Here is a 14,503-nt window from a genome sequence, read left to right as displayed (position 1 = left end):
TTCTCACTATACACCCTTCTGGGCCCCTATTTGGGAATCTGTAAACCTACAAGGACTACATTCTAATGCACTTAGGCAAATAGGTGTTAACACATTTCCCTCCATTTTCATTCTTATTTCTTTCTTCATATTTCCACTGATGTCATTCTGGGTTTATTTGGGTTACTGCACAATGATCTAAAAATTTACCTTCTTACAATTCTCATTTATTACTCTGCTTTGTCACTATGGGCAAGCCTACTTATTTAAAAACAGATAACATCCCTGCATACATACTCTGTGCTTTTGCACAATTTGCTACTCATTGGAATATCATTTTAACCCACAGAATTACTCATACTCTTACCAGACAATCCTGGCTTGAACCAGCACATTGTATCCTAATGACATGACACTTACATAAAAAAATATAAATGGGACTTAACCCACAGTAGAATAATTTTATGAAGTTATTATACTTAATTTTATGAAAATGGGCATCAAATAAAAGATATAAGGGACAATGGGGATCAAGTAAACTTAAGTGGTGGCTTATAATTCCTAAAAGTTTTCCTGAGAACAGGAAACTTCTTATGTTTGAAATATCCTGTTTACATGACAGTCATGTTTTCTTGTTTACACTTAATATACTCTGGTTATTCTAATTTATGGGAAAATGATCTGATTTTTATTATCGTCAATGCCAAACAAGGCTTTAAATCAATTAAAATCTTTCATTAAGCATAAAGTTACTTTCACACATGCTACAATCATAATAAGTAAATTTCTTTGTATAAAGGCATATGCTTTGTTTGGATTTTAAAATATCCCTGACTGCAAGATTTTGTATATAAAACTCCCATTGTTGCTTATGTAATAGTAAATTAATCAAATGAGGTCACACTACCTACAATCAAATAAAATGAAAATAATTTACTCATAGAATTCATTTTCAAATCATCTTTATTTACAAAATACTATCCTAAGAATTATAATTCCATTAAGCTTCAACTGGAGCAAAAGTATAATCATTTAATTAAGTAAAAGCAGATACTTAAACTAAAAGTGAGAGATAAGTCAAATTCCTTTTGAAGAGAGATCAGAAAAATCAGGTTTCTTGTTTTGGATGTTCAGTAGCAGTCTCATTTGAAGGTGGAATCAACCCTGAAGGAAACTCACTTCTACATTCAGAATGTGGAGGTGGGGGAGGAATGCAGCTCTTGGGGGAAGATAATGAGAGAAACACCTCAGTGAATTGACATTTCCCATTGGGAATGGAGGGGGTGGTGGGCCCGATGGAAAATAATCTCCAGATGCTCCATACATGTTTCCTGGAGGAAGTAGAGGGAAACAAGGTCCTCTTCTCATGAACTGATTCCTTGGGTCTACTGGAAACAATGCACCTCTGACTGGAGGGGAAGATGAAAAAACAAAACCAGAGCCAGTTGCTTGGTTTTCAGCAGGGAGAGATGAATCAGGCACATTGGAATTACAAAGATTGACTTTGGTATCATTTTTACTAGATTCCATTTCTGAAGATGGAGGCCCATCCACTTTATCCAAAGAAGGCATATTAAAACTTCTGTGTTCCACCGGTCCAGAAAGTCTACCATAATTGAATAATATATATCCTGCCTTTGTAGAGGAAGATACGGATCAGAATATGGTTGGTTTAGTGGAGGGATAATCAGCCTACAGGCATTTTCCCATGGAGGTGACAGGGGCCCAGTATTATAAGACACTCTCTGAGGACCAGTTAACCCAACATATCCTGATTTTCTCCTTTCATTGATAATTGGAGGTCCCAGAGGATTCTCTTGGCCTCTTGAGCCTCTTTCTCCTCCCACTGGCACCAAAGATAAGAATATGAGTGGACCCTTCTTTTCTAAAAGAGGACCTCTCATTTAATATGGAGGTTGACCCAGTAGTGACAGACCATTTGGGGAATGCTGTCTGGCAAAGGCTATACTTGAATCATCAAGTGTATAAGCATCTTTTTCCCTAAAAGTTTAAATTTAACCTAATTTTCAGTTAATTTTTATCTGTTCTGAGCATTTTGTTTCCTTAAATCTTGAGGTATCTTTTAGCACTCTGAGCTGCGAGCTCATTATCATGTGCTTTTTTCTCACAGTACATAATCTGCCCCTGATAAGAATGAATGGTTCTCTCCAAATCTTCTTTAAGATCTTTGACTTGCTTTCTATAGTTCTCCAGCTGTTCAGTTGTATGACTGATGTTTTCATCTACTTTGGAAAGTTTCTCCTCTCACTCTAACTGGTAATTTTCCTCTCCTATTAATTTTTTTTGGAGTTTCATTACATTTTTTATATAGTTCAATCATAACATTAAATTTCTGCTGAAGATTCTGATTCTCTCTTTTAAATTGTGTATTTTTGTCTGCAAAGATGCTTGCTGTATCTTAAGATTTTGTAATATATTCTATAAGGTCTCCTTTATTTCATCTACTTCAGATAATAAAGTAAACATTTTATTTCTTTCTCCTTCTAAGGTTTTAAAAGGGCATTTAATTAGCACCGTAAACCTGTTCCTTCAAAGCTCCTTTTGGCTGATCATCTAAGTGAGCACCAATTTCTGATTCACCCTTCATTTTTAATTCCAAGTTACCATCATCTATTAGATCTTCTCCAAGTACAGAAGCCCAATCTTTCATCTGCACCAAGTGTTCAGTCAGAGACTTGATGTGATTTTCTTTCTCTCTTAGAACTTGTTCTGCATATACTGTAGAGTCTTCCAATGTTATTTTCTGTTTATTAAGGTCATTCACTTTTTCTTTCCATACTTTAGCTTCTTGTAAAAGTTGTTTCTGACTATATGAATTTGAGAATTTTCTTTCAAAACCTCTTTTATTGCTAACTTAAATCCTTCTGCATTTATTTGAAATATTCTCAAGATTATTTCAACTTTGGCTATTAGTAACTTGAGGGGTTTTGATTCATCTTCTAGGGACTTAATCCTTCTTGGTATATGTGCCATCAATTCATCCTGTTGAGAATGTTTAGTTTTCTCTTCTTTTAGCTCTTTTTCTAGAAAGAGTATTTAATCCCTAAATTAGATTCAGACCTATTCAGCTTTTCATATATTGCCTCCAAATTTTCTGCTTCTATGGACTTCTCCAAAATGGCATCCTTTAAAGATGACTCTAAGCCTTCATACTCTTTTTGAACAAGGCTAACTTTTTCAAGTAGTTGACATTTTTCTTCAATTAGTCCACCAGGTTTTAGAGCAAGCTTTTTCTCTCTTCTCACATAACACCTGCTTCTAACACATTAACAACATGTCCACAGAAATAAGAGAACAGGAAAAAATCCAATAGCTGCATATATCACCAACTCCCAAGGATACCCATAAGGATGAGGGCCTGGTTTCATATCTGCAGACAATGATACCAAAGCCCTGTGTACTTCTTTCAGGACCAGCCCCCAATACAGCTGAGGGGCAACCATTGGCACCTCCATCATGCTAAGGCTGCTTTGCCTACTGCCACAGCCTGCCCAGCCATGCCCAAACAGGCTGTGGACATTCAGGTTTTTGGTCAGGAACTCAAACCTGTACCAGGTAATGGAGCATACCATTGTGAAGCAGCTGCAGAGGAGTGGGGCTGGAGCTGTTTGCATGGGCAGGGGAAGCCACAGTCATAGGCTCCCAGAGGCCTAGCACACTCAAGTGCCTGTCAGGGAAGTTTGGCCCCTTCACTATGCTGTGCATCCTAAAGCAGTGCAGGTTCCAGTGTGTCCCAATTGAGCCAGAGAGGACTCCTCTCCATGCCACCCACCCTTGGTTTAGTTTCAGCCAGGCCAAGGTGGAGCTTATTATGTGCTATTCCATTCAGTCATAATGTCAACCAGTTTGATGTAACTAAAATTCTAAAGCTTTGTAAAATAATTTAAAGAGTTAGTACAGCATATATTTATACATTTGTACCACTTGCCCTTTTATTATAATGATTCATTCCTTTTCCTCCCCTCCTGCCTACTCCCTTTTTTCCCTTTCTTCCTTCTTTCTCCCTTCTCTCCCTTTCCTTTTCATGCAGTGTTGGGAGTTAAACTCCAAGGCCTTCTCCATGCTAAGCAAGCTCTCTACCACTGAGCTACATCCACAGCCTGTTGACACTTACTATAGAAGTAATCTGACTTATTTCTACAGAAAAACTCTCATGTTAGGATATTTCAAAGGTATTTTTTAGAAGAGTTGCTACCATGAGCACAAATCAGTTATGACAAGCTGCTTTTTTTAAAAGTACAGCATATGTAATATTTGTAAAAAAAAAAAAAAAGGAACTTGAAACTTGAGTTGGTTTTCATGCCAGTTTTTCTAGACTACCACTTATTTAAGTTTGCAAAATCATTTCTTTCGATGTTCTTTTGACTTCTTATAGGATATAAAAACTTCTAAGTAACTGGGTCAGTATAAATATATACCAAAAAGAAGGATAAGATGTGACTCTTTGAAATGGCTTTAGCTCCTAAAGGTGAATTATGTTGTTGTTAAGATAGAGTTCATTGCTTGATGTAAATAAAAGACATCTAATATATTTTTGTTCCTAGTTATGCTTGAATTGTTGATGAGCCAAATCTAATGTTTCAAGGAAAGCATTCACTAGTAGTCTTTGGTTTCCTAAATATCTCTAAAGTTCAAAGGCATTATGCCACCATGTATGATTAGACCTATTCTATTTCTATGGTCAGAGTTTTGTCAATGTAAACTAAAACACTTGTCTAGTTCCATAGGGTATGAATGTTTAGAAATTTTTTAACAAATGTAATTATGTGATGTCACAAATATGTTTATTAGTTTGTGGTGAATATTTCACAATGTACATACATATATCAGAATCAAATTATCAGCTGGGCATAGTGTCACACACCTGTAATCCTAATAGCCACTTAGGAGGCTAAGGCAGGAATATTATAGGTTCAAGGCCAGCCTCAGCAATTTAGTGAGACCCTGTCTCAAAAAAAAAAGGGCCCTTCAAGAGACATTTCAGATCCATTAAACTGTAACACCATGTGCTATTCTCTGCCACCTCATGTCCCAGAGGCCTCACCAGATGCCAGCACCGTGCTCTTGAACTTCCAGATCCATGATCTAAATAAATTGTCTTTTCCCTATAATTTACTCAGGGTGACATTCAATTATAGCAACACAAATCATACTAAGTTTCAGAGAGATTACTGGTCAAGGCACACAACTAAAAAGCAACACATTTGGGACTCAAATCAATTGCCTTCAGTTCTAAACAAAATAGAAGCAGTTAGTCATCAAATAAAACATACAAAAGCCAGGCTGCAGTTTCCTCTTTACTTGCCAGAGCTGTTTCTGTTTGGATGTAAAAGTCACTAAATGAGAGTAGCTCGTTTGCATCTATAGCATCTGTATCAAGGTACCTGCTTTCAAGTGAAATTTCTGAGCCTTTTACTCATCTGATCATGCAAGTCAATAACACTTTTGTAATAATAATAATAATAATAATAATAATATTCACTATAACAGAGTTATTCCCATCATAAAGGGACAAACAAAAAAGACATCAAATGCTGTTCAATTCCTTCCCATTCTCCTTTTTCCATTTCTTAGTAGAAAGAATAAAAAGTGAGGATTCTTAAAAATCATTTTTCTTTGAAGGGTTATAGGATTTTCAAATGGTACAGAAACTATGATAGCACATCAAATAGTAATAAGATACCAAACCACACCCAGCTAAAAAAGTGAAGTCTGGGGTAATTACTTTTGAGACTTTCCATTCTGAGACATGGGCACCTGGTCTTACCACTTATTTAAATGTGAGAAAATTTTGCACCATTCATGTCACCATTCCCCAGATCACCAGAGATGATGATGACAGTTGCAGTACCCCCACGTGTTTCCTGAACACTTACAGAGTTCAGGAACAGCAATATGTGCACTTTCCCTAAACTTGTAATATCATTTTCTACCAAAATTCTAGTACTCAAAAATTTTTCTTTGAAACATGCAAGCATTGTGTTGTAGAAAATCAGTAGCATCCTATAATTAGAAACTGGTGAACTGGGTGTGGTTGCGAATGCCTGTAATCCCAGTGGCTCAGGAGGCTGAGATAGGAGGATCATGAGTTCAAAGCCAGCTTCAGCAAAAAGCAAGGTGCTGAGCAACTCAGTGAGACCCTGTCTCTAAATAAAATACAAACTAGGGCTAAGGATGTGGCTCAGTGGTCTAGCAACATTGAGTTAAATCCCTGGTACCTTCCACTACCACCAAATAAAAAGACTAGTGTTTCCTTTCTGACACATTACCCTAGGAAATGGGAATCCTCATTCCAGAGAATCTACTGTGTATAACTTATTATACACAGTAGAGATATATAACTGAGACATGTCAATTAGCTTGACAAAAGGATTCACCATCATAGTACCATAAGGAGTTTGAAGGAGACATCAGAAGACTCAAGGAGAGATACTATGGGCACCCAGGGAGTCTGAAAGATGATCCCTATGAGTTCCAGAAGCATCTATGGATCAAATATAACCAGAAAATGCTCTCATGATTAAAATGATTGTTACAGTGGAAAAAATATTCCTCTTGGTAAACATCAATGAATCACCCCAGGGGTCCTGCAGGACCCCCCCCCCCAATCACACAGACCACCGCAACCTTGAGCACTGTGGCTTGGATCCATTCTGATTTGCTGCCACGTATGCCAAGGCAGTTATAAAATACTTTGAATACCACTCCTGGGTATCATCAAAACTTCTTCTTAAGTAAAAATCTTTCTCCCCCACTAAAATTTTAGACACTTTTCCCTTGAGCTATTTGACAGTGTTTTCTACCTAAAAAATATTAGCAGCTGAAAGTAAGATCCAGCTCCATGAAATGCATCTCTTTCCTATAGTAGATTTTCATCAAATTATGTATGTTAGAATTTAATTTAGAATTTATACACAGCCTGATTAAAGTTCTAAGCTGTGACATTACAATTTTTTAAACTATAGAGATAGAGGATTTGCTCGTGGATGGTGCAAAACTATATGTTACAGCACAATTAATCACTCATTTCTTTGGAACCATGTATTATTAATCTCTTTACTCATCCTAACAAGAAAAACGATTCAACCATAAAAGCTATACAGAGATCATTAATGACAAAGAAAATTTTTGGTTCTTTCCTGGAAATGTTTGAATTTATTAAACTACACAACAGTGCAACACTTAGAATGCCCCTAAAAAATTATAGAGAAAGAAGATGGCGGATTAGAGGAGAACTCGTTACATGATCCCAAGTTGGTGGACAGACGCTCCCCCTCATAGGAACCCTCACCCATGAATTTAAACTTCATGGAGCCTGTGACAGGATTATAAACAAGGGCTGGTCACAAACGCAGTCCAGAACATGTGAAACTCCAAGTTGTTCCATGCGTGGAAACTGGCCAGCGGAATTGAAGGCTCCGGAGTTCTGTCAGCTTAGAGACACAGAGTTTCAGATCCTTTGGAGATAGAATGTGCTAGACTGTGATTTGCATCTCCAGGGGGCATCAGACCAAGGATGGAAGTTTGGACTTAGTGGAGATACAACTCTGTTCCCTCCCCCTCACCAGACACCCCTATGCAGAAACGGAAAATCTACCTCATAGCTTTGGGTGGATCTCACGGACAGTGAGATTAGTGATAGATCAACAGTGATGACTTGGTGAGTTCCCAACAAAGAGCATTCAGCTGATCATGAGCACTGGGTGACCATGGTGTGACACGCCCAGAGTAATTCCAGGGCTGTGGGGAGGAGTCCCAGTGACTGGGGCCTCGTGAGCAGGAGAAGTGAGGGGGATAGAGGCTGGGAGCAACTTAAAGAGACTGGGATTGGAGAAGCTCCCGGCAGGGGAGGGAGAGCCACCCCACATGGATTTCTTCCTACATCATGAGGGCAGAGACTCAATCTGGAATGCACAACACCATCTACTGGTAAAGAAGAAAACAGAACTCTAAGAGTGCATTTTTCTTTTCTAATTTTTTTCTTTCACTTTTTTCTTCTTTTCTTTTTATTTTTCTTCCCTCTTCTCTTCCTCTCCCAACCTCCCAAGCATTACTATTTCAACTACATGTAATATACTAAATGCAAATAGGTGAATGTTTATATGCTTCTTATAGTCTTCCCAAGTACTTAGCTACCCCAATTTGCTCCTTTCTATTCTCCTGTTAATAACCTCCTTCATTAGAGCTCTCCTCCAAAGTAGCTAAGATATACTAACCCCCATATCTGCACATCTTTCCTCCTAAACATAAAGTCCTACTTCTGACCCTCAGTTCTCTATAAACCATAAGAAGCTGTATGCCTTTTATGAAGCTAATGAATTTATTTTAAATTACAATTGAACCCAACATCTCTAGACATTATCTCCCATCACAAAGGAGAGACCTTGGAGATATACAAAAACAACAAAAATTTATAGGAGTAAATAATAACACAGCAGTCACACAGAGCTGGAAAGAAATGTGAGCATCATGAAAAAACAAGGGGGAAAAGGAACACAAACAATGCAAGACAACTCAACAATAGAGGAGTTGTTAGCTGCAGAAGAAAAAATGTCAGATAAAGATTTCAAGATATACATGCTTCAGTTGATCTGGAGTCTCAAGGAAGATCTTAGACAATGACAATGAAAGATCACTTTGACAATAAATTACATAAACAAATCCAAGAAGCAAAAGATCAACTCTACAGGGAGATAAAGGTTAAACAAACAAACAAACAAAAAACAAACAAACAGAAATCCTGGAAATGAAGGAAATTATAAACCAAATTTAAAAACTTAAATGAGAGCATCATCAGTAGAGTAGACCAATTAGAAGTCAGAACATCAGACAATGAAGACAAAATATATCATCTCAAAAAGAGCCTAAACAATTCAGAAAAGCTGATAAGAAACCATGAGCAGAACATCCAAGAAATCTGAGATACCATAAAAAGACCAAATTTAAGAGTTATTGGGATAGAGGAAGGTATGGAGGTCCAAATCAAAGTAATGAGCAATCTGTTCAATAAAATAATTTTAGAAAACTTTCCAGACATGAAGAATAAAATGGAAATCCAAATCCTAGAAACCTACAGGATGCCAAATGTACAAAACCACAAAAGACCCACACCAAGTCACATTATAATGAAAATATCCAACATACAGAACAAGGAGAGAATTTTGAAAACTACAAGAGAAAGGAGGCAGATTACATTTAGGTGGAAACCATTAGGTTAACAGCTGATTTTTTCATCACAGATGCTGAAAGCTAGAAGATCCTGAAACAATGTATTTCAAATGTTGAAAGCTAATGGGTTCCAACCAAGAATCTTGTATCCAGAAAAATTAAGCTTCAGGTTTGACAATGAAATAAAAATCTTCCATGATAAACAAAAGTTAAAAGAATTCACAGCTAGAAAACCAGCTCTGCAAAGCATCTTGGGCAAAACATTACACAAAGAGGAAATGAAAAACAACAACAAAAATCAACAGTGAGAAGTAGTACAGTAAGGAGAAAAACTAATCAAAGAGGAAAAACAAATAAAGTTAAATAACAAAAATAAACAAACATGGCTGGAAGTACAAACCATATCTCAATAGTAACCCTAAATGTTAATGGCTTAAACTCACCAATCAAAAGACATAGGCTAGTAGACTGGATTAAAAAAAAAAGATCCAACAATATTCTGCCTACAGGAGACTCATCTGATAGAAAAAGACATACACAGACTGAAGGTGAAAGGTTGGGAAAAATCATACTACTCACATGGACCTTGGAAGCAATCAGGGGTGTCCATAGTCATATCAAATAAAATAGACTTCAAGTCAAAGTTAATCAAAAGAGATAAAGAAGGACACTACATACTGCTAAAGGGAACCATTCACCAACAAGACATAACAATCACTAATATATATGCCCCAAACAATGGTGCAGCTATGTTCATCAAACAAACCCTTCTCAAGTTCAAGAGACAAATAGATCACAACACAGTAATCATGGGTTACTGTAACACACCTCTCTCACAACTGGACAGATGTTCCAAACAAAAGTTGAATAAAGAAAGTATAGATCAAAATAACACAATTAATAACTTAGACTAAATTGATATATATAGAATATATCAACCAAAATCAAGTGCACACACTTTTTTCTCATCAGCACATGGATCCTTCTCAAAAATAGACCATATATTATGCCATAGGGCAACTCTTAGCAAATATAAAGGAGTAGAGATATTACCATGCATTTTATCCAATCATAATGGAGTGAAATTGGAAATCAATGATAAAATAAGGTAGAAAAATTCCTACATCACTTGGAGAATGAACAATAGGCTACTGAATGAACAATGGGTTACAGAAGACATGAATGAGAAAATTAAAAAATTCTTAGAAATAAATGAAAACACAGACACAACATATCAAAATCTATGGGACACTATGAAAGCAATATTAAGAGGAAAATTAATTGCATGGAGTTCATTCCTCAAGAAAAGAAAAAGCCAACAAATAAATGATCTCACACTACATCTCAAAGCCCTAGAAGAAGAAGAGCAAATCAGCAGCAAATGCAGTAGAAGGCAAGAAATAACTAAAATCAGAGCTGAAATCAATGAAATTGAAACAAAAGAAACAACTGAAAAATTGACAAAACTAAAAGATGGTGCTTTGAAACAATAAATAAGATTGACAGACCCTTAGCCAAGCTAATGAGGAGAAGAGAGAGAACCCAAATTACTAGCATACAGGATGAAAAAGGCAATATTACAACAGACACTACAGAAATACAGAAGATAATTAGAAATTATTTTGAAACCTTATACTCCAATAAAATAGAAGATAGTGAAGGCATTGATAAATTCCTTAAGTCATATGATCTGCCCAGATTGAATCAGGAAGATATACACAATTTAAACAGGCCAATAACATGTGAGGAAATAGAAGAAGCAATCAAAAGATTACCAAACAAGAAAAGCCCAGGACTGGATGGATATACAGCAGAGTTTTACAAGACCCTTAAAGAAAAACTAATACCAATACTCTTCAATCTATTTCAGGAAATAGAAAAAGAGGGATATTTCCAAATTTATTCTATGAGGCCAATATCACCCTGATTCCAAAACCAGGCAAAGACACTTCAAAGAAGGAAAATTTCAGACCAATATCTCTAATGAATATAGATGCAAAAATCCTCAATAAAATTCTGGCAAATTTGATACAAAAACACATCACAAAGATCATGCATAATGATCAAGTGGGTTTCATCCCTGGGATGCAAGGCTGGTTCAGCATATGGAAATCAATAAATGTAATTCACCACATCAATAGACTTAAAGATAAGAACCATGTGATCATCTTGATAGACACAGAAAAAGCATTTGACAAAATACAGCACTTCTTTATGTTTAAAGCATTAGAAAAACTAGGGATAACAGGAACTTACCTCAACATTGTAAAAGCTATCTACTCTAAGTCTCAGGCCAGCATCATTCTAAATCGAGAAAAATTGAAGACATTCCCTCTAAATCTGGAACAAGACAGGGATGCCCTCTCTCACCACTTCTATTCAACATAGTTCTTGAAACACTAGCCAGAACAATTGGACAGACAAATGAAATTAAAGGCATAAATATTGGAAAGCAAGAACTTAAACTAGCACTATTTGCCAATGATATAATCCTATACCTAGCAGACCCAAAAGGTTCTACCAAGAAACTTCTAGAATTAGTAAATGAATTCAGCAAAGTGACAGGATATAAAATCAACACCCATAAATCAAAAGGCATTCTTGTATATCCATGACAAATCCTCTGAAATGAAAATGAGGAAAACTACCTGATTCACAATACTCTCAAAAAAAAAAAACTTGAAAATCAACTTAACAAAATAGGTGAAAGATCTATACAATGAAAACTATAGAACCCTAAAGAAATAAATAGAAGAAGACCTTAGAAGATGGAAAGATATACCTTGCTCATGGATAGGCAGAATTAATATTATTAAAATGGCCATATTACCAAAAGCACTCTACAGATTCAACGCAATTCAGATCAAAATCCCAATGGCATTCCTTGCAGAAATAGAAAAAGCAATTATGAAATTCATCTGGAAAAATAAGAGACCCAGAATAGCTAAAGCAATTCTAAGCAGGAAGAGTGAAACAGGAGGTATCACTATTCCAGATCTTAAACTATACTACAGAGCAATAGTAACAAAAACAGCATGGTACTGGCACCAAAACAGGCTGGTAGACCAATGGTACAGTATAGAGGACACAGAGACCAACCCAAAAAATTACAACTACCTTATATTAGACAAAGGTGCTAAAAACATGCAATGGAGAAAGGATAGCATCTTCAACAAATGATGCTTGGAGAACTGGAAATCCATATGTAACAAAATGAAATTGAATCCCCATATCTCACCATGCACAAAAGTTAACTCAAAATGGATCAAGGATCTAGGAATCTAACCAGAGACTCTGCATCTAATAAAAGAAAAAGTAGGCTCTAATCTCCATCACATGGGGTTAGGCCCCAAGTTCCTTAATAAGACACCTATAGCACAAGAATTAAAACCATGAATCAACAAATGGGACAAATTCAAACTAAAAAGTTTTTTCTCAGCAAGAGAAATAATATGTGAAGTGAATATGGAGCCTACATCCTGGGAACAAATTTTTACCCCTCACACATCAGATAGAGCTCTAATCTCTAGGGTATACAAAGAACTCAAAAAAGTTAAACAACAAAAAAACAAATAATCCAATCAACAAATGGGCCAAGGACCAGAACAGATACTTCTCATTAGAGGATATACAATCAATCAAAAAATACACGAAAAAATGATCACCATCTCTAGCAATCAGAGAAATGCAAATTAAAACTACTATAAGATATCATCTCACTCCAGTAAGAATGGCAGCCATTATGAAGTCAAACAACAAGTGTTGGCAAGGATGTGGGGGAAAAGGTACACTCATACATTGCTGGTGGGACTGCAAATTGGTGCAGCCAATTTGGAAAGCAGTATGGAGATTCCTTGGAAAACTGGGAATGGAGCTACCATTGGACCCAGCTATTGTTCTTCTCGGACTATACTCAAAAGACCTAAAAATGGCATACTACAGGGACATAGCCACATCAATGTTTATAGCAGCATAATTCACAATAGCTAGACTGTGGAGCCAACCTAGATGCCCTTCAATGGATGAATGGATAAAAAAAATGTGGCATTCATAATGATGGAATATTACTCAGCACTAAAAAATAACAAGATCATAGCATTTGCAAGGAAATGGATGGCATTAGAGCAGATTATGCTAAGTGAAGTTAGCCAATTCCAAAAAAAAAACAAATTCCAAATGTCTTCTCTGATATAAGGGAGGTGAATCAAAATGGGGTAGGGAGGAAGAGCATGAGAAGAAAATTACCTCTAGATAGGGAAGAGGGGTGGGAGGGAAAGGGAGGGAGAAGAGGAATTGTATGGAAGAGAGAAGGAGACCCCCTTCTTTATAGAGAATACAGGTATGATGATATGAAGGGGAAAAAAGAATTGTGTCACATTATATTGGGTAGAGAGAACTGATGGAAGGGGAGGGGAGGGGAAGGGGGGAATGGAAGGACAGCAGAATAAAATAGACATTATTATTGCTGTGGGTATATACGTGACTGCATGACTAATGTAATTCTGCAACCTGTACACTCAAAAAAATGAGAAATTATATCCCATCTGATTCAAATGTATATGTCAAGATCATTGTAGTGTCATGTGTAACTAATTAAAACAAAACAAAACAAAAAACAAATAATAATAGTTCTTAATGTTTTGGGAAATCACAACACCAGTCTTAAGAATCTGGGCCTAACATGGACCTCCTCCAAGAAAATGTACATATATATGTACATAGCATTAAGAGGCTCACCAAACTCCTGAAGTATATCTCTGATAGTAAGAAATACAGGTTAAGAATTGGGGCGTTCAGTCCCAAAAAGCCAAGTCCAAATGATCTCTCTGATATGTGGATGCTAACACATAATAAGAGTACAGGGGTTAAAACAGACATTTATTGGATTAGACAAAGGGGAATGAAGGAAAGAGAGGAGGATGGGAATTGGAAAGACAGTGGAGTGAATCAGACATAACTTTCTTATGTTCATATATGAATATATGACCAGTTTCACTCCACATCACATACAACCACAAGAATGGAATCCTAATTAGAATAAGTTATACTCCATGAATGCATACTATGTCAAAATACACTCTAATGTCATGTGTATCTAAAAAGAACATTTTTTAAGTTTAGATAAATAATACCTTCACATAGATTTGAAATACTTATTGGGTTGATGAACTTTGAAATTCTGTTTTTTTTTTTTTCACTTCAAATGTGGACAATAACATATAACATCTATCAATGTAGAAGAAAATTTAATGTCAGTTTGTTTTTTTGGTTTAGATCACCTGTAGGTGGATTGTTCTCACTGCCTAGTTCAGCTTAAGAAGACAATAATGTTGAT

At 36.2% G+C, this 14,503-nt stretch overlaps 1 pseudogene; it reads right to left on the bottom strand.

Annotated features, from left to right (window-relative positions):
• Positions 1–1,087: 1,087 nt before the first annotated feature.
• Positions 1,088–3,455, bottom strand: LOC124085026 (melanoma inhibitory activity protein 2-like; annotated as a pseudogene).
• Between the last annotated feature and the right edge of the window lie 11,048 nt (positions 3,456–14,503).

This window comes from Marmota monax, unplaced genomic scaffold (genome assembly GCF_021218885.2).
Source record: "Marmota monax isolate L192 unplaced genomic scaffold, Marmota_monax_Labrador192_F-V1.1 WCK01_AAM20220418_F8-fsc00090, whole genome shotgun sequence".
In the NCBI taxonomy this organism is placed as follows: domain Eukaryota; kingdom Metazoa; phylum Chordata; class Mammalia; order Rodentia; family Sciuridae; genus Marmota; species Marmota monax.
Note: the sequence above shows the minus strand (reverse complement) of the source record. Positions and strands in the feature narration are given on the sequence as shown.